This window comes from Corvus moneduloides, chromosome 3 (genome assembly GCF_009650955.1).
Source record: "Corvus moneduloides isolate bCorMon1 chromosome 3, bCorMon1.pri, whole genome shotgun sequence".
In the NCBI taxonomy this organism is placed as follows: Eukaryota; Metazoa; Chordata; class Aves; order Passeriformes; family Corvidae; genus Corvus; species Corvus moneduloides.
In genome coordinates this window covers 119,235,079-119,258,600 of record NC_045478.1, presented here as the reverse complement: position 1 = coordinate 119,258,600, position 23,522 = coordinate 119,235,079, and the positions used below count along the sequence as shown (strand labels likewise).

General features: G+C 43.9%; 1 long non-coding RNA gene across 1 annotated transcript in view; it reads right to left on the bottom strand.

The window, feature by feature from the left end:
* LOC116441644 overlaps window positions 1-23,522 on the bottom strand; it is a 232,620-nt gene that overhangs the window by 24,888 nt on the left and 184,210 nt on the right. Inside the window, exons 5-7 of the long non-coding RNA XR_004239201.1 lie at window positions 13,851-14,021; window positions 12,778-12,893; window positions 11,191-11,285 (exon numbers count right to left, since the gene is read on the bottom strand). This is a non-coding gene — a long non-coding RNA (uncharacterized LOC116441644). The remainder of the gene's footprint in view (window positions 1-11,190; window positions 11,286-12,777; window positions 12,894-13,850; window positions 14,022-23,522) is intronic.

Genomic DNA, 23,522 nt, shown 5'->3' with positions numbered 1-23,522 from the left:
TGTTGGGTTTTTTGCTGTGGGACTGGAGGATGAGGAAAAGCCAAAGTCCTGCCCAAAACCAACCCTGGTGACCAACCAAAGGAGGATCAGAAAAGCAGCATTTTCCTGGACACATTCCATGTCCCTTTTCACTCGAGCAGACAAGTACATATGACCTCTTCGCAATGATTCAGGGTTTCAAAGCTGTCTCCTTAAGCCTCTTAATCACCACTTGTCCCTCCCCATTGACAAGCTAAGCACTTACAAGTTTTGAAGCCTCCTTGGCTCACTTTTAAATTTTCCTTTCCACATCTTATGCCAGCAGTTACCCAGAGGGAGAAAAAAACCTCACCATATCCATCCTTCAAAAAGTCTAACTTTCACTCTGCTAGTTCTAATCCATTATCTAGGCCCACTAATGTGTACTACATCATCAGAGGAGCAATGCTCTGATGATGTAGTACAGCCCATGTACATGTACATCATCAGAGTTATATCCTTCTGATCTGCCTGTGGGTTTAATAAGCATTCCAGATGGCTTGCTATGCCTGAAGCAAGAATGGATAATCACACAGCTCTACCCTCAAAACAATAATAAAATAAGGACACAGTAGCACAGGGGCTCGTGCCTGCCAAAAACATTCAATAGACTGTATAATACAATAGTCCAATATGATTGGTGAGGCACATTTATACCCTCGCTGTTCACAGGTGAAAGGGAGCTGCTTTTACATAAAACAGAGGTTACAGATCCATGGTGTTGTTGTGAGTATATACTGGGGAGCAGGAATGGGGCCCACAGCTGTACCCCCACATCTCACCACGCCCAGACAGGAGGGCAGCCAGAGCCTCTCCAGAGCTGATCTGTTATCTCCTGGACTTGCAGGGTATCCGTCAGCCCAGCTTCCAGCCATCAAGCACAGCAGCAATAAGTGTCACCAAGCCTTTCCTACCCAAGTAAAACTGTTCCTTGGTGGGGCTGCTTGCAGTGAGTAACGTGAGCAGCGCACGCCTGCCTGCTGGCGCTGCAACAGCCCTGCTGCCACAGCAGAGCTGCTCCAGAAATGGCATTTTCCAACCAGACACTACTGCCCCTGTCCTGCCATGTTGCTGTGCCACAACCAGGCAAACCACGGAGTGCTGCCCATTAGTCCCAGCGTTATTTAAGTACCGATAACTTTAAACTGTTTGGGAGGGGAGGAGGGTGTTATTTGTGGTTTGGGTTTTTTTGAAAAGCAAAAAAACATGCACAGTGAAAAAGAAAGAAGTTAAGAGATGGAGGCTCTGTTCTCTCCCTCCTTTGAATGAGTGAGGACAGGAGGAAGAAGGAGAAGCAAAGCAGCCCTTTGATTCAGTCCCCAGGAGTGCCCTCTCCAGGAATCAGATCGGTGGGATGAGACACAGGCACGGTGACACTCACCCCGTTCCCAGGAGTGGAGCAAACCCTCAGAGCTGCCAAAAATGAGTGCAGGGATGCCTTGCAATCAAAGAGGGTTTTTGACACGAACTCTGGCAGGCATGAGATTTCCATCTAGGGTTGGAGAGAAAGACCAGATACCCAGATAGGCACAAGCGTATCCTGTAGGATACCCTGTAGGAGGAAAAGGTACCTCATCCCAACTCCGAGCAGATTTAACTTGGAGAAGAGCAGCTCGTTGACGTCAACCATTTAGCACACTGAGGGATGTTTTTTTCCCTGGCCAAACAAGTGGGTTCTACTTTAGCTTTAACATTAAACGCTATTAAATGAAATGAATACAGCATGTTTCCATCGTATGTGTTGCTGGAGCTGCTGTGACAGCTGAGAAGCTGCTAGGCATGATGTGTCAAGAAAATGTACCAGGAGAAAAGTACATGGAGCTACTGTCAAAAATACAAGCGGGTCTGAGAATGGCATCTCAGCTTCAGATGCTGTTGAAATTATTTTTTAATTGCATCTGTAAACCCAGGCAGATCTTTAAGGGTTAACTGCACACAATGTAATGAATTCAATAATGATGAGTTAAAAAAGGTCTAATTAGCAACTAACCACTTTATTATGAAAGGAAATGGTAATGAATTTAATAGCTCAAAATCATTAACAATATTTAGTTTGCTGGTACTTGTTCTCTATTATCCTCATTAATATGAACATTTAATATGTTTTAAAATGGATTTGTAATACTTTCTGTACCATGAGGTTACACTGACAAAAAGAGTGTAATTATTCTGTTAATTGTAATCTCTGTCTGTTTGTGCCCCAAATAGTAGCATATTTAGGTGTTAATAAAAAAAACCAGGAGTAATTAAGGGAGGGAAGTTTAAAAATGTAATTAAACAAAAACTCTAAAACTGTAGGTTGAATCACTCTGAGGAAGAAGTTTTGGAAGTGAGATCTCAGAAAAACAAGTTTCTTCTACTGAGATCTTTTCGCATTAAAAAAGAGGAACAGAGAAAGGAAATAGAAGCATTACTGGTTTTTATCCACAATGAATATTGAAGTGGTCCTTTCCCAAGCTGGAAAGGGCTCAAGACTGCATATCCTGGGACATCTGCTTGTGAGCAGTGTCTTGCAAGTGAAGGTGCTCTCTGACACTGTCCTACAAGTGTGAGATCACGAGTGTGATCTCTCTGTGTGAGATCCTGTGGGAATCCAGTCACCTGGTTGCTCCTAAGACACTCAAACACCGTAATTCATCTCACAGAATATCACGTCAATCATCCAACCCTCCCCAGATCTCCTGCCCCACTTGCTTCCAAATGTAAGTATCTTAATTTATTGCCTCAAACCCTCTCTTGCTGCTGATGTTTATTTTGCTACTGCTACCCCTTTTTTGCACTCACCTCTTCCTACCCCATCATATTTTAGTGGCCGATTGTTACCAGTCAGGCCCCTCTTCAAGATCCCCCCCATTAAAACAAAATCAGTGCTCGACCTTCCTTAATGCCAGAAGGTTTCAGAGCCCCTTGCTCCGATTACAGCCCCATCTCCTCACTGCAAACAGCTCCCGTGACTCACCCACACACCGGCAGGCATCCCAGCATGGATGCTCCGTAGGCACAGGTGTTCCACAGGCAGGCAATCCAACCTCTCCCAGGGCATGGTGGGGCTCCCCACACAGCACTTCCCATCCCTAGAAAGCGACTTACAAGGCTAATTCAAGGATAATGCCCACAATCACAGGAGGTATCAGCATTATTCCTCAGAAATACCCCAGATCAAACCTCTTTGTTTAATCTTTGTGGTGCATGGTGGAGGAGGAAGCAAGGTCCACAGACCCACAGGAACATTCACAATGGATCAGCCAACTAAGGGCACAGTTGTCCATGTCACTGTTCCTGCTCCAAGACAGGTGTCCTGGCCAAGAACCCCCATCCCATCCACATGAGCAGTCAGCTCAAAACAAACCATTCTGTGTCTAATTTTTTTTTATCTAAGAAAAGGAACTAAAATAAAAATGGTGAAATTAAAGTGAAGCATCTCATTTGCCCACAAATGACATATTTCAACTTTCCATTTTATAGAAAAAAGTTGCAAAGGATTTTTTTTTTAAACTTATTACAATTTCCAATTTTTTTTTTTGAATTGCCAGTGAAGAGAAAAATTATGTGATTTGCAGAGCTCTAAAAATAACAAGTTAAAATAGTTTCTGCCTCTCAAAGGAGGCCTCTTAGTCCTGTAATTTCTCCAGATTTTGCCTTTCAGGATGGGTATTTTAAAGAAAGATATAATGTCATTTCTATAAGTATCGTCTCGTAATCTGCTGCCACTGTTGGAAATATAAGTTTAGAGACAGCTTGAGCAGAAGAAATACCAGCTCACCCAGCTATACTAAAAAAAATAAAATATTTTAAGAAGAGGAACAAGACGCATATTCCAAAGGTGAGCAAGCAGTGCCAAACATTTTTGAGGATCTTTCTTCTGATTTTGATCTCTGGCTGCATTTACAGTCCTTTTGTGTTTGTCTACTGCAAACAGTTCAGCAATGACTGTTATGGGGGTGTTCATTCCTAGAAAGAAATTTTTAGAAAGAACACTCATATTTGGGCTGGAAGGGTGTTTACAGTATTTCACTCCATAAATAAAACGTACCAAGTGTCCAGTCAGAACAAAGTAGTATTGCTAAAATTGCAGATATTCACCTTTAGCCAGCCAAGATGAAACAAAAAAAACTATTAAAAATTCTTAAAACTATTAAAAATTCAAGTTACTCAAGTAAAAAAGAACAATCAATCCATCTTTTGTCTAATCCATCTGATCCATCACAGTTTTCATTTTTAACTGCATCTGATGATCTTCGCTCAGCGGGGACCTCTCTGGCTCCCATGCCCAGGACTCACTGCGGATGCAGGAGAAGAGGGGAAAGGGGAAGATGGGGAGTGGGGCCTTGCTGCCAGAGGGGACCTCACCACAGTGCTCTGAGGGAAACCACGGTTTCCAGGATCTCCAAGATTAGCCCCTGTTTATCCAACAGCATCCAGGGACCAGGGCAGCAGCTCAGAGAGCAGAAAACGTTTGTGGGCTGCAGGGAAAGAAGGAGGCAAGTGCCAGATGGAGAGGAAAAGGAGGCTAGAGAAGTGCTGTTGTGCTGGGAAATGGAAGAAGGTGGAGTGAAAAGAATATTGCATTTCAGGAATCATTTGCAGCATTTCAAACAGACTAGGAATGTGCACCCTGGCTGTCCACTCCCATGAGACAAGGCTGAATCCATGCAAGACAGCAGTGGGATTATTCTGGTTTGCAAGCTGTTAACGGAGAGACTTTCAGGCTTCAGGAGCAGGCAGCAGACAACAGAACAGGCATCTAGAGCCGTGTATGTCTGTAATTGAACCTGGTAATAAACCTTGACCCAAATTAGTGAGAACTTCAGGAAAGAGCCTTTTGCTTTGGAAAGCTGGACTGCCCTTCCTGGTTTCCTTGTCATGCTCATCATGACAAGAGATGATCAAGCAAGAAAGATCCAGAAGTTATTGAAGGAAACTGAGCTGGTCCTTGGACCTTAAGTTCAGTTGGCAAATGGAAGTTTTCTTCTTGGCAATAGTGAAAACAGATGCAACTAGAGCCAGAATGTCTCCCTCTTTCCAGAGAGGAAAAATGGCAGTGCAAGTCAAAAAAAAGTAAAAAAAACAAAAAAAAAAACCTGTGTCTCTTGGTGCCAGCACGCCACTGTTCTCTTCTGTGTAACAAATAAGGAAGGACATAATATTTCTTCTCTGTGTTGAGGTTTTATTGACTGAGATGTAGGTTTGTATCATGCTCACCTTTGCCTTGCAAGTGCACAGTGAAATGTGTGGGCTGTAAGGAGGAGAAGAGAGCTTCTCCCTGGTGGGCAGTGCTGGTTCCCAGAGAGGGCTGCCAGCCAGCTTCCTCTGGGAGAGCTGCTCCTCTTTAATCCTTGCAATTGCTTTCCTCATCCTACCCAAAAGGATGACTGCATGGAGAGATGAACCTTTCCCCATGGAGACAATCTCCTTGTGAAATTGAAAGAAAAGTTCTGTTGCAGAATGGGTGACCCTAATAGAATGAATCTCTCTGCTTTGGGAACAACAGTGGAGAATTTATCATTTACAGTCATTTTCCTAATGGAGGGTTCCTTCTTCTAGTTCTATTCCTTAGACAAAAGCTAATTGGAAAACAAACATCTCCTCCCCAGCTTGAGATGCCTCTAAAGCATACAGATCCTGACAGCTCTCCAGAAGATGTGATGCCCCAAATGGCTGCTCTTTAGGGATACCTGAACATGTTCATGTTCTGAAAAGGGACTCCCACAATTCCCAGCCCGGGTAATCTCAGCACTCCAAGGGCACAAGACAGGGGGTTTTAGCATAGCAAAGTCTCTCTGGACATATTTCCATGCAAACAGCTGTTGTTGTAGACAGGGACAGGAGAACCTTCATCTCCACATCATCAGGAGATTTACTGTCAGCACCTACCTAAAGTATAAAATGCCTGCTCATTTTATGGCTCACAAACTTGGGTTAGTCATTGATCTCTGGTTGTGCATAGAAAATCCTAAAATTTTCTGGCTCTCACTCCAGCCATCACTAAGGCAGATTTCCCACTATAAATCCAAGTGATCCATCATCTGAGCTCTTACACAAGCCCTTTTACTTCCTTCTCACCCTTTAAGTCATAACTACCTAAGGTAGAAGTACATGACAAAGGTTTTGGTAGATCCTGAAAGAACACTGAAAGATTCCTCTCCCCTTCCATAATTTCTTGTAAACAAAAAACACTCAATCAAGACTTGCTTAAGGCTCAGAGGTACATTTAACACCCAACAGCATGAAGCAAAGGAACAATACAACTGTGCATTTGGCAGTGCACCACTGCAATAATTTCCAGGGTAAATGATCTGGCAATTTTAGCCACAGGGATAATATCCAGGCCAAGGTGGCTAAATTCGGCCTGGCCTGCATCTGACTGAAGAAATCTGTCACATATCCACAGACACAAAGATGCACAATATCCCTGACTCCTCCCATGGCATATGCCAGCCTCCATCCTTTGGGTTATCAAGGCTAATTGTGAGCCACCAAAAATACTCTGACATATTTGCACAGCGCTCTCATGAGCTGTGATTTATTTTACTAAAAAAGAACCCACAAAAAAAATTTTAGGGAGGAAAGGAAAGCCATGAAGTTGTCTAAGGCAATCAATCCAATTCTATTCATGTCTAATCTTTCTTTGCACACTGGCCATTACTAACTTTGTCCCTTTCTGAGCACCCAGCAGGGTCTTTTCAGCCTTGTTGTCATCTTACATGTAAGCCAGGAGAAGGGGGGAACACCCAAAGAACATTATCCTCTTGGAAAGGCATCACTGTAATGGCTCTATCCGTGCCAAAGCAGACCTTCCCTTCCAGATGTATCCCTGGGCAACCCTACTGCCAAAGGGCTATCTCGTATCCCTGCCCCTTTTTTGGGCTGATCCAAGAACTGTCTCCTCAAGCAGTCTAACGTTTTGGTCCCTGCACGTGGATTTATTGAGCAAGGGCTGTGCTTACTGAGATAACATGAGGATGGTGGCACCCCAGACTCACTGGAAATGAAGTTTGTCTCATGTATTAAAAACATGGAAAATGTACCCCAAAGGAAGCACAATGTGCACATCCTTCTGCTGCTCACTAGTGAAAACACATGGAAATGCTGTGGTCCCACCACCCACCACCAAAGCAAGTCCTATCAAATTTAATAGGCCATTACCAGCTTCCTGCTGCCTCCTTCAGTTCCCAGGGGAACCCACCAGTGACATGGCATTTCCAGGAAGTCTGTGGAAAGCCTTTCTCACTGTCTTTGTAATTCCAGAGGCTTTTAAAAGAATTTCTTCAAAGCCCTCATGCATTCCTTTACCTTCCAGAGCTTTGATAGTGTAGGTCTTCTCCACAAAGCCCAGCAGGCAGGGGTTGTGCTCCTGGCTCCTGCACCAGCAACCCTGGCTGCATTCCTCAATCCAAGTTTTAAACTTTTTCCATACACTTGCTATTTGCAGGGTCTGACACGGGAATGGACCTGGCTGGTGGCAAAGCTTGCATTTTTTCTTTGAAAAGGTCCATATTAACAGATCAAAATACTGCTGAACGTTTTTTTAATAGCTTAAAACATGTATTTTTATAGTAAATACAGGCCAGCGGTCCAAGCCTTCCATAGTCAGTGAAATGAGGCACTTTTGAAAGATGAATTTGGTGCCATGACCTTGACTCACTCTTTGCACACAGAGGAAAAATTGTGAGTGTGTCACATAATGTCTTTTAACAACATTTCTGTCTCATATTAGTCCTGCATGGTACTGCCATATACATCTCCGTAAACATTACGCTATGCTATATACATACACAAAATCCACAAAGGCATCCCAAACACTCTTGGGTCATTTCCACATTCCTATATGCAGGGCAGGAATTTCAGCACTCTCTTGATGCAATCCACAACAGCCCATCCCATAACCTGGTTTTTGTTGGTAGCCTCCTAAAAATATCAGTCTGCATTTATGAAATCAACTGCAGTCTGTTGCTTATGCTTTGGAGCATAAGGAAAACCTCGACTCGTCCCAAGCACTACTTCACCTGGCATTTGGGTGGTCTCAAGCCAAGACCATACAGAAAAGGCTACAGAAAATCACTCTGTTTAATGGCATAAGCAGTGTTTTTCTTGAATCACAGGTAGTGGAAATTTTGTCTCTGATTACCAGCAGTCTAGGCTGAACACACATCAAAAAAAGACTGAAGAAAATGTTTGGGGGGGAGACTGCAACTTGTCCACTCACATTTTGGCTTTTTAGGACACTCCTGACAATGTTTGGCTGTTTGCTTTTCCACTATGAAGCATGAGAAAGCAGAGAGCTCATGTGATTTGAACACCTCCTGTGCTTCAGTTTTCTCCTTTTTCTCTGCTCTCCTCATCTCTTGGGGTCTTGAGCCACAGAAATCTTTAAGAAGGTTTATTTTTTCTACCTACAGAAGCTTTACCCGTTAATGAAAGACTCATCTAGTGAGTTGACATCATCATGTTTTCATAACCTACTATTCCCTGAATCACCCCGGTCCTCAGCAGGGATTTTTTTTTTGGATTGACAAAGTTGGTACTAAGATGAGCACGCTACCTGTGACAGTAAATTAGTTCCTATTTAAGGTTTCTGATTAAGTTTGGTTAAGTATCAGAAGAGGGTTTTTAACTGTTTCAAACGCAGGGTGAGAATCACTTCCAGAGAGGTGGAAGCATAAAAAGGCACTGTGTTTCTCTTCTATGCATCCACACCATCCCTGCTAGGGGAAACGTCTACAGACATTTCCACTTGGATGGCTGACTACAGTCCCTCCTAAGCCATATTTTGAGATCTTGCAGGGCAGTATCTGTTCTAATGAAGAGCAACCAGACTTTTTTACTTCCTTGAAAGATGCACTGTTTTATACAGTTTCAACATACTGGGTCTTCATGTGCGTATGCAAACACTCACAGTCTTGTCAAACCTGACCAAGAAACACTCTTGTTTCCAAGAAATGGGGGTTTGAAGCTACCAGCACAGAGCCATGCAAGAAGAACAAAAAAAAAAAACTAAAGACAAACCCAAAAAGCAACAAGAGCACAACTCCTCCGTGCCCTGCTACTTTCAGCCTCCAACGATTCTGTTAAAAAGCAAAGGCACAGTGCAAACATACCCATCTCAATTCTGTCACTTCAAACCCGGTCAGAATCAGCACACTGCCAGCATCCAAAGGTGCAGACCTTGCTGCTCTAAATCTCCTAGAGCTGTATTGCTCTGGGAAAGGATGGGAACCATAAAAAGCCTTAGCTGGGAGGCAGCTTTTATGCTCATGTTCAGGCCTCTAGTAAGTTGTCCCACAAAATGTAATGAGACCTCCTGCTTAGCCAGGGCTCTGATTTCCATAGTTTGTGCCTGCAGCACTCTTACATTTTATAAGCCGTATTAACTCACCTCTTGCACTGGGAGGTTGGGGCAGTGGCACACTGTCTAATAATGGAACATATTTGTTAATACTAATAGACATTTGTAAAACTACCACATGCCTTCGGCCTTCAAGTCAAAGCACAGGATGCTTGCTAGGCTTGTGAAATGTATGATGTAAAACTTGGGATGTTTTGGTTACAACATATCTCATTTATTTTTACTGTCATCACCCTCCCTGGTATATAATACCTGCAGCATACAGAGTGAAATATTGCAGATGTTTTCAAAATAATTCTGGGCTGGTGGAGAAACCAAAAGGTCTCTTGTGCGTAAGGTCTGGTTATTTTCAATTCAAAACAAGTAGGTAACAAAGTTTCTGTGTGCTGGTATTTTAAAAGGCCTGGATTCCTCTGTGCTGACTCATACTTGCACTGCCCACCCAAAAACTCACCTCTGAGAACTTTCAGAGAGACTTCAGCCATTTTGATACCCTCAGGATCCAGGAATGAAGAGTAGAAAGATAAAACTAGTTTTAACTATTCATTAGTTTTTGGTACTTCAGATAATTTGTGCAATGGCTTCAGGGGTTTAATTGAATCACTTTTCCCACCTTGTCTTAATTTTAATTATGCAGCAATCATTTTTACCAACCTGTGCAAAGAAGCCGTATGAAAATGTGACATATAACAATATACATTTACCTAAGCTCTAGGACTACTCTGACCTACAGGCGATCAGCTAGTGCCGCCAGCACGCAAACGACCAATTAAAGAGTTAACAAAATGCCCTCCAAATCACCTACACGTTCAGGTTTTTGGACTGCCATGAACATTATACTTCAACTGATATAATTTTTGACTGACTGATTTACTAAGTCTGCATTGGCTAAAATTCTTACAGCCATGCCTGTAAAACTGAAGAATCAGGTTTTATGAGGTGCTTTCATTGTCATTAAAGACGATCCCACCTTAGCCCTTTCCCTAACAAGACAATCTTGCAGCAGTCATTACAAAATGTGATCCCAGCTTGTCATCAGGGAAAAAATGGCTTGCTAGGTCAATGAGGACTGCACTAGGTTCATCTCAAGGATGTAAGCCATCCATCTGCATGGCTAGCAGCCAAAAACAAAAAAAAATTAAAGAGCCACAAAGGATTGGGGTTTTTCCAAGACTTGGCTCCCGAAGTTTTACAGGTAGCCCATTCTAGAAATCCAGAGAGACTGAATCAGTAGTAGCAAATGGATGCCTTTGCATCTCTTCATGATTTACAGTGTACCAGTGAGCATTTCACTGCAGACAACAGATCATCAACAGCCCGAAGTGCACAACAGAAATGACCCCAAGACAGACAATTTCAAAGAAAAATGCATTCAGGTGTGTGCTTGCATGGGAGTAACAGTGATCCAGGACACTGCTAATTATACCAACTGAGGGAGAAGTGAAGGCTGGTAATCTGCCCAGGAAATCCCGAGTTCCAGTCCTGCCTCCAACAATAACTCAAGCTGTGGTTTTGTATCTCCTTTCCTCCCTTCCTCAGCTGGCACTGGGATTTAACAAGAGCCCCTGACATATATTACACATGGTGCCACGAGGACTGACATTCTGACAGTGTTCTGAAAACAACAAATGATCTGGGTGACCTCCAGAATCTCACATATTGGGTAGCCTCTCATAATGCAGAAAGGTTCTGCCTTCTATGAGCAATGTGGTTTCATGATGGTATCTCACAGGCAGAGGCTGATTTGCAAATCCACCATCACAATTCCATGCAAGGAAAGAGTAACTCTACAGTGAAAAATGCTGATCCAAGAGATTGGTACTGACCTGAGACTTGCGTATGGATCCTCAGCTAAGCTGGTGCTGTGTCTCTGAAGCTGACTGACATCACAGACTTCACACCTGGAGGGATCTTTTCTAGACTGGAACAGAAAGAGAAGAGCGTTACTGATTTTCCTTCTCTGGCCACAAAGACCCCAATTCTGCCCGGATTTACAGGTGACGCCCCACTGGCTTTGCAGGGCCCAGCAGGTGCAGCTCTCCTGAACCTGAAAGCATGCCAAAAAGCCGGCCCAAAAGCCACCCCTATCTTTGGGATGCCACCAGAAACTGAAGGTAGAGCTAAATGATCCAGAATGGAATTTCTTTTCCACCCCCTGCACTTTCCTTACTAAGAAAAGGCCCATGGGGCATGTTGGCCAAACAGCTTCTACACAGACCTGCAGGGAGGTAAAGGGAACGGCACCAAGGAGAGAAATGAATCAGCCCAGGGACTTGGGGCTACTCATCTCCTTTCCACCTCGAGTGCTCCCGTTTTCCAAGCCAGTGGCTTCAGGGAGCATCATGGAGGTGACACTCTGGGCCTTCCAGGGGTTGGGGAAATCAATATTGGCAATGTGAAGGACACTTAATGACAGAGTCATAAAAATGGTGTTTTGTCAGTGGTGGAGACAAGAGGGGAAAGAGGCAGTTATAAATGGCCAGGTAAAAAAAACAAAATTAAAAACAACAACAACAACCACCAAAAAAAACCCAAAAAAACAACCAAAACCACCCAAAACCACCCCCCCCCCCAAAATCTAATAATGGCAAAACAAACCAAAAGAGTGAAAACAAACCAAAACTCAGCCAACCCACAAAACTCCCAATGCATTATTTGTTTGGCTGCATTTTCTGCAAAGCCCACTGAACAAGAGTGAAAAAAGCAACTGTGTGACACTCAGAGCTGCTTTGCTTTGAAAAATATGGAGACAAACTTAACAATGAAGAGTCGGGATTCCATAGGGTTGTTTATGTATGGAATACAGGCAAATGCATATGATTATGTAGAAGTGTGTCTGTGTGTAATGTAGCATTAACACCAATTCTTACAGCCTTATGAAATGATATATTAAAAAGAAAGGGAGGAAGAAAGGAAAAGCAAGCTAGATTTTTTCCCTCTTTTTACAAATATGATGTAGTTTACAGAAGCATGGTCCTTTTTTAGGAAGAATTCTAAATGCATCATTCAAATATTGTTTGAGCTGAATACATGATATACATATCATGAATACATATAATCACAGCACGGTCTTTTGTGGAAGTTCTGAAAATAGCAGTGGAAAAAGCTGACCATGAGTTTCCATCTAAGGATTTGCATTTGGTTAACATGTGTGAACTGACTCCATTCATCCCATCTGCAATGGGGACTCTCCAAATGGCCAAGCTGAAAAGTTTGGCCTGGATGGCAGGAATCATTTTGTGGGGCTGATGTCAAGGACAGCACCTACCAGGTGAAATTATGGGAAGGAACTGGGGAACTCCATTCTGCTGAAAAGCCCTTGTAGGTTATGTACCATAACAGCTACTGCGTTGCAAACTGCTGGCAAAATATGTGGCAAGTTAAGTTGTAAGTTATCTGCTGATTTTCCTAACCTTTTTCCACCAGTTCCCCCATGGCAGGAAAGTTTAAGTTCACTGAGAAGGCTCAAACTTCCTTCTCTCCATCTCCAGTCTTGCAGGATGTAGCTTAGTTTCTCTCACTTCTCCCACTGCAGAGTGTTGGGGAAAAACAAAGAAGAGAGAAATCAGAGGAAAAAAGGGCAATTAGGTGGGTGAGCTTCAGAATCTCCGCAGCCCCTCTCGGCTCTGCTGGGAAGAGGGGAGGTCTGTGCCAACGGTGTCCGGAGGTCAGAGGGGACATCCCTGCCCCCTGCAAAACCTGTGGGAGCAAGGGAAGCTGAAGGATGCAGGAAGGGTGGCAGGGAGGGCTGAGTGCTCTAAGTAGCATGTTTCCTAGGAAACCTTCGACAGCAAATATCACATTAGTCCTGCCTTGTGGCCCAGCTCATGTGATGTCAAGAACAATTTCTCACAACTCAGCTCAGAAGGTTAGCAAGACTTGGTGAAATGTTCAGTGACTCTGGCCTGGCTTTCCAGCTGGGAACGAAACAAGAGACTGAGGGTGTTTGCATTGTTTTGGAGCTTTGTAACAAATTCCTAACCAAACGTTTTATTATTTTTATTCAAACTGTATTTCTCTCACAGCCTCACAGGTTTGCAGAGACTCACCCGGTTGCAGTTTTTATTCTCAAGGAACTTCATTTAACAAAAGAAAGAAAATAAAAAAACAGCAGTCTCATGGAAAGCCTTGGAACAGTTAGATCACCGTTCAGCTTGTGCACTGATTATAAAAGCTCCGTCATAGACTTCTGGCATTACAAAACTTTGTTTACAACTATCCTTTCTAATTTCTGTCAGCTGCAGCCTGAAAATATCCATAGTCTAGCAGATTTAACAAAAAAAGATGTAAGATCTGGCAGCTAAATTCAGATATGAGATACACTCCAGCCTCCAAGAGGGCTCCCAGCAGGGCCTTGAGCTGGGACCCAACACCTTGGGATGGGTCTGAGGGCAGAGACGCAGAGTTTGGTTCTCAAGGCTGCACAACAATCTGAGGCTGAGTAATTGGGAGGCTGTGTGATACCACAGACCTCCCCATGACATACCTGTTATGCACAGGTTATGGTTGTCTTCCCTGAATTCCTGCAAACCAGCCCAACTGGAAGGTGACCATGCTGTATTGTAGAGGAAAAGTCCCACATTGGCTGCCATTCCTGCTGTCTCCACATTTGTGACTTCAGTGGCATCGGACTTCTAATTTTTGAAGAGAAATGATACTAAAACGGAAAAAAATCTTCCTCTGGTGACACACTTCATCTCATACTTAGTGAAATATAAAGACCTCTTTAATAGAAAGTAATATATTTAAACAAATTAAAAATAGCCCCACTAATTTCTTTTTAATCATAAGCTAACTTAGGCGTTTGACCTCTTTATTTCCTTTTGCTGCTTCTCATCTTCAGTGATTTGAGCCCTCACATCTAGAGGATTTTTTTTCCTTTTTTTTTTTCCCCCCCTCTTCCCAGGGAAATAAGCGAGGAACACAAAAAGAACAAGGTTGCTTGAGGTACCTGAGAAACACCAGCATTGAAATAGGCCCATCACTCCCTTTCATCCCATTTTAGGTACATGAGGCCTGATGGATCAGCTTTTCCTCCAGGAAAGCCAGGATTAAGGGGGTCAGGTCAGCAGTGTGAGAATGCCTTTAAGAGCAGTGTGGGAACACAGGGCTTCCTTATTAACACGTTAATGTACTGAACCCGAAGCTCATTGTAACAAGATGGAGACAGTACAGTCCTCCCCCCTCAGCCCAAACCTGTGTCCTCAGAGCTGCTTGATCCACCAACTGACAAATCTCCTGGAAATCTCATAAACCAGAGCAAGCACAACATTAGGATTTACTGACCACTGCAAAGGTTTCTCTGAAGATCCAAAAGCAGAGGTTTAAGCAAGACAGCAAAGGCTGAAGTTGCAGCAGGTGAAAACCACAGGAGGCCCCTTGCCCTGCCAGCATGCTCCCATGAACAGCCCTCACGCTGGGACATGGCACCTGCCCATCCCTAAACCCCTCATCCCACAGCCTCAAACGCTGTCTGGCCGCAGCCCACCTGTGCTTTCCTCTTGGCTCGGTGTTCCCACCTGTCCCCAGCCTTTCCGCCCTCTCCTCAAGATGGCGGCACCTCCGTGAGGGCAGGCGGGAGCTGCCCCCGCCGCTTCCCCGCGGCTCGCCACCACCGCCCCGGGGAAAGGGGGTGAGAAGCAGCCATTTACTAAATTATACAAAATATTTACTCAGTAATAATACTGTTAACAAAATAATTAAAATTTTAAAAGCCGCTTCCCCTCACTATCAAAGCTGGTGCTCTGATCTTTCCCAGCTGACAAAACCACGCTGCGCTTTTCTCCCCACACAGTCTCCCGCCCTTGCACACACCTGTCATATCAACCAAACATGCAAATGTTTGGGGTTTTTTTTTAAGTTAATTCTATCCCAGAGCAGTAACTGATCTTATAACACTTTCAGCAATGCTTCTTGTACGTTTAGGACCTGAACAAAGCAAGATTTAAACCCTGGTCATGCATAAATAGCCATATCACCATCACCTGAGACACCTGGATAAACATTCCCTCTTTCTTCCCAGCTCCCGACGATGAAAAGCAACACCTCACCCATGGGAGGTGCAGTCAGAACCTTTGGGTTCCCTACCACGTTGTCACCTGCTTAAGACCGGGATGGGAATGCAAAGAGCCAGATTAATACCAATGCAGACCAAAAATAATATCTCAATATCTTATAGATAAAAGATTTGGGAAGAAATATCTGTTCTTATCTGAGGAAAGATCTATAACTCACTCTTAGCCTTTCATCACCAGGAGGAAATATATTGCGACTTGGACCAATCCATTATCTGTTCTTATTTTCCTCCGTACAGGTATTTATCTCTCTGGCTCCCTCTTTATCAACCCAGCCACCCGTGATCACCCAAGCGCAAGGTTCGTGCGGGGCCCAAGCCTGCCCTCCCACTCGGGTGGGAGTCTCTGCTCCCCTCTGACCAGCAAGAATAAGGAGGGTACATCTTGTTTTCACACTCTCCACATTCTTCCCGGTCTGCAGCTGAAAACCCATCCCTTATGTGGTGTCATTTTGTCGTAATGGGACACTGGGTGGTTAAAATCTGCAAGGCATCGGTCTCGGCACTGTAAATCTCAACATGAGGGGCTGGAGCTGAGCTTTTCCCCAAGCCTGTACATGTCCCAGCCCAAGGTTTTAGGTCAAGCATATTTTGAATTCCATCTTGTTAGAGTTACTGGCTCATGCACCAGTCTCCCCTTCAGCTACCAGAGAGGATCCAGGGCTGCTTCCAGCCCTTGCCTCAATGGTTTCCAGTCTAATACTGGGATTAAGATTTGCAGGTACATTTCTCCACAAGGGCAGGAACCCATTCACTCTGCATTTCTTTCCCAGAAGTGCTGAGTTCCCTCCCTGTATACATACATATGCCTGGTGAAACACAAATCTCTAGGATTTTGAGGTAAGATTGAATTTCAGCATTGATAGTCACTCATTCATTCATGGAAAAAGATACATGGACTTCATCCTGCCCAAGTGTGGAAGCTGTTTTTTTTCCAAGGCATATTACGTGCTGCAGCCAGCAACTGGCTGCCCAGCTTGCGACATGTGTCCTTTGCAGAAGATTCCCCTATTACATCAGCTTGCAAGAAAGCTTCCAAGTGGGAAGGCATCTGATTTTTAGTTTGGCACTGGGATACTACTACTACTAATAATAATAAAAAGAGTAAGCCTTTTCTGCTATAGCCTGGCAAGAGTTTGCCAAAATTCGGAGGTTTGAATAAAAATAGCTGCACGTCCACATCGGTTAATTTCTCTTGGAAACTTTAAAAAAAATAAAACATTTTTGATAGCTTTACCTTGCACTGCCCAGCCACATTAAGCCACAGTAAACTACATTCTTATGGTTGTCATAACATTTTGCCCTGTGTTGCTTGTGACGTGAATAATCTATTAAGATACATACAGTGCAAAGTGCTGCCTTCCTGTCTCCAAGTTCCTGCAATCTCCTGTAACAACCCTGTGCAATTCCTGCTGGAGTGGTGCAGGAACAACTCTCTGCCACTGCCAGAGCTGACCAGAGGGTCCAGGATAGTGACTCTGGATGGGCTTGGCCCCAACTCTCAGGGCTGTGGGGATCAGCCTTCCTCCCGCTGTGCTCCCTCTCCTCCTTCCCATCCCAGCCTGTCATCAATCTCACTAAAATGACAGCAGACAAATGTTAGCCTTTGCAAAGATCAGATGAAATCTATGGCTTTAGGGCTGCTCACCAAGGAGCAGGGCAGGCTACACCAGACACGGGCACCAGCAGTCACCTCCTCTGCATCAACCCGCTCAAATCACTTTGGCAGCCATCACAGTCATCCTCCACAGGCAACCTGAGTGCTCAGATAGATTTTGACAAACTTCAATGCTTAGCCTCTCCATAGAGTTGGGGTTTTGTTATTTTTTTTATAGCAAGATTGCTCATTCAAGACTGGTTTTGGGGGGGGAGAGTTTTGAGGTGTGTTTGGGGTGATGCTGGAAGCCACCCCACCAGCAGCTCAGGAGTGCACAGAATTGGGGTTTATTTGGGGTTGGTACATTTGTCCCTTACATGCTCTGTAACCTGAATTCTGCTAGCCAAGGGGAAGGGAGGGGGAAAAAAAAAAGAAAAGAAAAAAAAAAAAGATTACTCCATGGCATAAATATGCTGTATGTGCCCTTGTCTCATGCAATTTCTTTACATCGATGTGCAGGAATATTTATCCCCAGTAGAAATGTTTAACTAATCTGGTAAATGTCAAGCCATATGGTGTACATTGTAAGGATTTCATCAGGCCTTTTTAACTCTTTGTGAAAGTCTCTCCCTCTCTCTTTCCCCTCTGCTTGCTTCCCCCCTCTGTTTTTTTCCTTTATTTTTTCTTTCCCCTTCTCTTTTTTTTCCTTGTTGCTGCCCTGCCAGAGCCTAGAAAGAAGGAGATAGAGCAGGGAGTGTTATTACCCACAGTTAGATCAGGGATGTGATGTTCATGGTGTACAATAACAAGCAGTATTAAGCAGAAGTGCAACTCATGAGGCGCCTTTTCGCTGGGCGAAGAATGTAATTTTTATCAGCAGTGACCTGCAGGAGAAGATCGCTAATACTTTTTAAAAAACAAACTGTCCACCCCAACAATGCACAAAATTCCCAGAGGCTACCTCATCTCTTATCGCTTGCTTTGAATAATCAAGTCTTTACAACAAATAAACTGCAGTTGTGCAGCACTTTCAAGTAAAGGAAGCGTTTCTGCACTGTAACTATCTGCTGTATCTCCCAGAAAGATAGAGTGCAATTTACAATAAGCAATATCAAAAAAGAATAAACCGTTATGTTCGTGCCAATCCTTATTCATGGTTTTATAACAAGACATATCTGTTTTCTTCCTATAAATCTTGACTCTATTTTTAGAGTTTGCAAATAATGACTCCAGTCTTTGGCTGCCTGCCACTTCTGTGAAAAACTAGAATAGCCACAGTGCAAGACTATAGTATTTAAAAAAAAAAAAAAAGAGAAAGGGAGAAACAAAAAGAGAGGGATTCTTGCTGAACTCTGTGTATTTCCTACCAGGAAAGACCTGTTCAAGATCGTGGTAAGTGATGCAGGTGTGCAGAATGTGTCAGGGAAAGCAGGAGCAGCAGGGAAATTTGGCTGAACTTCCACACCTATTTCTGAATTCTTCTGCCTAAATCTAATTGCTTGTACCTGCATGGGCCCTTTGCTGCATCGCAGGCAGACGCTCACACCCAGCAAGGCACGAGCCAGCCTCGGCTGCTCTGCTGGGCACCACTGCTGCCTTCCCCTCTTAGGGGCCACCAAACCTGCTTTTAGCGTCTGCTGATGGACACAGCTTCTGAGGGCAGGGGATTACAGAGCACTTCTCGCTATGGTACAGCTCAGGAATGAAGAAAACCCCACCAGGAAAAACTACCACCTTCAGCTGAGGCCTCCGGACATTTTAGAGCCGTGGCAGGCTAGGGAGGGGGAGCTGCAGGTCAAGGAAAGGATAAGATCTGGGTGGCTGGGAATGAGGAGGGAGAAAGAGGAATGTAATGAAGGAGGTAGAGAGGGAAAAGCAGGGAAATGACAGCATTCAGATAAATTTAGCTCTGAATCCAAACTTCAGGGGGAGGGGAGGCATTTCCTGCCCCAAACCTCTGAACTTTCTGAGATTCTCCCATATCACGAGTGATTTACCTGTAAAAAGAACTGCAAGGGGGGGGGGGGGGGGGGGGGGGGAAGAGGGAAAAAATTGAAATAAACAGTTCTCTGCTCTTTAAACAATCTTTCCATCCTACTCCTCCAGGGTCAAATGTTCAGGCACAAGGACACAAACAAAAATAAAAAGAGATAAAGGAAAATCACTTTTATAAAAAGGATCTTTACACAAGTGCATTTGCCCCAGTTTTCATCAATGTAACAACAGTATATCAGCTGTTAACACCAAGTGCCTTCCCCACATACCTGCCAGTTCCCCAACTCCAAAATATTTATCGGTACATTATTGAAAACCTAACATTTCGTCATTATTAAGGACATTACTAAGGTGAGTAATAGTACAACAACTGTCAGCGTAGTTATCTGAGCTTTGTTATGTGTGTTCTGGAAAAAAAAAGAGAGTCGAGGCTAAGTTGTAAACACACCGAAAAAAGGAACAAGACAACAAATTATTAATTAATAATTAACCAGAAGCACCAGCCTAAGACGTTTACTGTGAAAGCCATCAGATGAATGTATCTATTAGCCATGTGTATGTATATATATATATACACACACACACATCTTTTCATTTCTCACACTAATGTGTTTCTAATAACAGCACTATCTGGCTGTACAGACAGCTTATGCCTGAGCAGCCTCTCAGCATTCAAGAAGTTGTTGACAAAGACTCCTGTGGTGGCCTGTCTGATTTTGCGTTATTTCCTTTAACCGAACCAGTAAGACCTGCACTCCTGACCTTTGCTCAGAAGGCTAATTTGAGATTAGGGTAGTCTGAAAATAAGAAATGGGGAGTATATTTTTAAAGCACAGAAACATTCCTATAAGTGATATAAGATAAGGATCAATTTTAGCCCCAAACCACTCTGCTCTTAAAGAGATCTGTGGAAGGACTTTGGTGAGACAATACAGTCTCTTAATTTCAGAAAAGTTAAATCACTCAGCTTTGTCTTTGTACTACTAAGTGTTTTAGGGCTTGTAATTAAGATGATGCCCATGACTTTGAGTCCTTGGTGTCTTTACAGTCACCCAGTAGGACATTCAGAATTCCCTTAGGAAAACTTACACAAGAGCATAAAATATGTCATGCCAGATAAATGATTCTTTGTGGTTCTTATATTATTCTGGTCTGGTACTGAAGGCTGCGATACTTAAGCCCTGTGCAGTGCAGGGAATGAATGAGACAGACTCCTCAGTTGTAAACCCACCAAAAAAAAAAAAAAAAAAAAAAAAAAAAAAAAAAAAAAGAAGACAATAAACATTAATAATTGATCAGAAACACCAGCCCAAGACTTTTACTGTGAAATCATCAGCTGTCCAGAATCTGTACTCTCTAACAGAGGAAAAGAAGCTGAAGACCAGTTAACTGCACTGCCCTTCTGCAGTGCTGTATACAGAAAATTCCTGTTCAGAGCCGCAATAACATATTTCCCTCAGCTACAACATTGGAATGGGGCTGATTGTGCTGTCCTGTACAAGGACACCCACCGAGTCAGGGGGAACACTTCAAGCAGCAGGTAAAAGACCCAACAGTTGCTGCTGCTGCTGCAACGTAGATTTAAAGGCTGTTCCCTCTATTTACACACATAGATATTGTAGTGCTGCTATGCAAACAGTCCTCTGTGGACTTTTGCTTGTGGATTTTATTATAACACATTCCTGACTACGAATGGCACCTTTCCTCTGCAATATCTGCTGCTGTGCCCTTTGTGCTTTACCTTCTGACTTCTCTCCTGGTTTTGTTACTTTTCTTGCTGGCAGTGTTTAAAAAGTAGGAAATGAACTTTCCCTTCTCTTCTCTAAGAGATGCTCGCGGCACGAGAGCTGCAGTTGCATTGTATTCCCTGAACTTTGCAGCCACTGGAAACACGAGCACTATGTCAACTTGTTCCTGTCTTTGCGAGAGAATTCAAGGTCAAGCTGACCAGTGAACTCTCGTATTTAACCAGAGCAAGTCAGCGCTCGTGTGCAGCGCCGACAGTGCCTCTAGGAGAGATGTTAACCCTGTGCTGGGCCTCCCCACAGCAGCGCCCGTGTCGGGCTCTCGGGGCCGTTTGCTGCTGCTGCTGTCAGTGCAAGCTGGACACGCCGCACATGTCTCGGGGCCTAAACAAGTGTCCCTTGCCGGGATGTGCGCCGTGCACGGGAGGCCCTCAAGGGGTTAATACATGCCATTCCCGAGTTCAGTGAAGGGACAGGCAGAGCCGAACAGCGGGAATTTCAGGATGTTAATAGCCTCTTCTCTTCCGATTGGCCCAGAACGAATGCAGGGTACAGTAAATTGTCCTTGTCAGCTTAGCTCGCATGATGATATGCTTTATTTCTAGACATGCCTTGAATCTGTCCCTTGAATTTATGTTCAGAAAATAAACACTTCCAGACGGCAATAAAGCATTCAGTTGTAGCTGGCTGTTGCTCAGTCTCAAGCCAACTGAAGCCATTTACTTCAGAGTTTCTAGAGCTTGCAAAGCTTTGGCTCTCTCAGTTCCTGCTCACGTTAGCAAGTGTCCCCCATTCCCCTCCTCAACCCTCGGATTTGAGAGGATGTTCAAGTGAAGCGCCAGAGAATTTCACTTGGTTTCCATGCACCGTCCTGAAAGATGACATCAGGCCACCTTGTACACACACACACAGACCCTCCTATCTTTTATGGCAGGCAACACTGCAAGGAAGGTAAATAAAAGAATTAATGGCAGCAAGTTGCAAAATAAAGATATCAATGATTCAGGATATGAATTTCCTACCATAAAAAAAAAAGTAAATTAAACAGCTGTTCCATTTGTGCCTGATGTGGCTAAGGAAACAATTGGTGGCTGGCTGATTTACTGATTAGGAAGGTTGTATGCAGTAATCTCCAGGTGTTTCTGAGAAATGCCCAAATAGAGCTGCAGTGTTTGTTTGCAACCAGTAATTTCATGGCTATTCCCTCCCTCCTCAGTTCCCCTCAATAACACCAGTTTATAACTGCATAGTTACAGTATAGGAGAGTTTGGCAAAAATCAATAGTAAATGCACATAGGAGACAACAAAAGAGCAATACAAATAGAGAAAGCCTCGTTACAGCTTTAGTTTATTAGAGGTGTGTGGATATTAAAATGCTTTCTTCAACCCAAAGGCAATAGAAGAAAAAATACTGAGTTGCATCCACCACATTTAGGGTTGGGCAGCCACCACTCAAACATTATACCTGGAACAAGCTGGAAGAGCCCTGTGCATAGGTGGGTTTCGTTCTTCTCCTGTTTAACATGACACAGAAATTCTGCTCAAGCCTATTCCTCCTGAAAAAAGCCCCCACAGAGGAGCCCATGTGGGGCCAGAAGCAGCTCGTCAGTCATCTGAATGTGCCTGATAGCAAAATCATTTGATAAGAAGGCTGGAGAACTGCAGGGGTACTGCTCTGTTCTAGATTATAAACTCATTAGGAGATAAGGATGCAAAAATAGGAATACTCTAGGTATCAGGTGGAGTTGGAGTAAATTCCCACAGATGGCTGCTTGGTGGAAACAGCTGCCTGCTACAGGGCCAGGCTGGCCAAGAAGGAGGGTGAGCACAGGTGGTGGCTCTCCCACCTACAAGTGGGGAACTGGGACGGGGGGGGATGGCCAAGGGACCTAACACTGAGATCAGCACAGAGGCTGGAGGGGGGGCACATTCACCAGGCCACTTTCCAGCAAGACACACACTGCAAATTATCCAAACAGAGGAGGAAAACTCCTGCTGCACCATTTCTTCCCTTTTTGCCCCCCAACACCAGGCCAGATGCCTCCCATGCAGCAGGGGTGCAGAAAACATCCCTGGGGCTGCTTCAACAAGGGCGTTCAAAAGGTTTTGCAGTTTCACAGGAAGTCAAAGGGCAATTACACTTAACACCCATCCCCCTTCCTTTCCTCTGGCTATCTTGCTTTCTGTTCCTCATTGGCTCTCATTCCCATCTTTCCTTTCCTCTTCTCTTCCCTTGATCCCATTCAGGGACTCCAAAGGACTAATTCAGCACAGCACGGCCAGAGATAACTTAAAACAATGAGGAGATTTGCAATTAGGGAGAGTTTTAAGGACTGGGAATTGTGCATCTTTTACAGTCATCTCTTGGTGATGGGGACTTTATCTTCAGGAGATAGAGCTCCTTCCTTAGCTGCCACAGCCCCACCCTCCTGCACCAAGTGAAATTCCACATTTTAACTAAGGTGCTGCTGTATTTCAAACATATCCCATTGGAAAAAAAAACGTTAAAGATGTACGGTGTACTTTGACTGATTATCAATGGTGTACATGCCTTTAAAATCCTTTGTTAATGAGGTATCCTTATTACCATAATCAAACACGCTTAGAAACTTGTCACAGATAAGCAAAATTCCTTACATTCTTTGCTCTGCCTTTCCTTTGGCATCTCTTCCCCATCCCCCTCTGAAGCTTCTGAAGGTTAGGGACGGGTAGTGCTGGAAATTGAAGTCCTCTGTTTACCCCCACAAG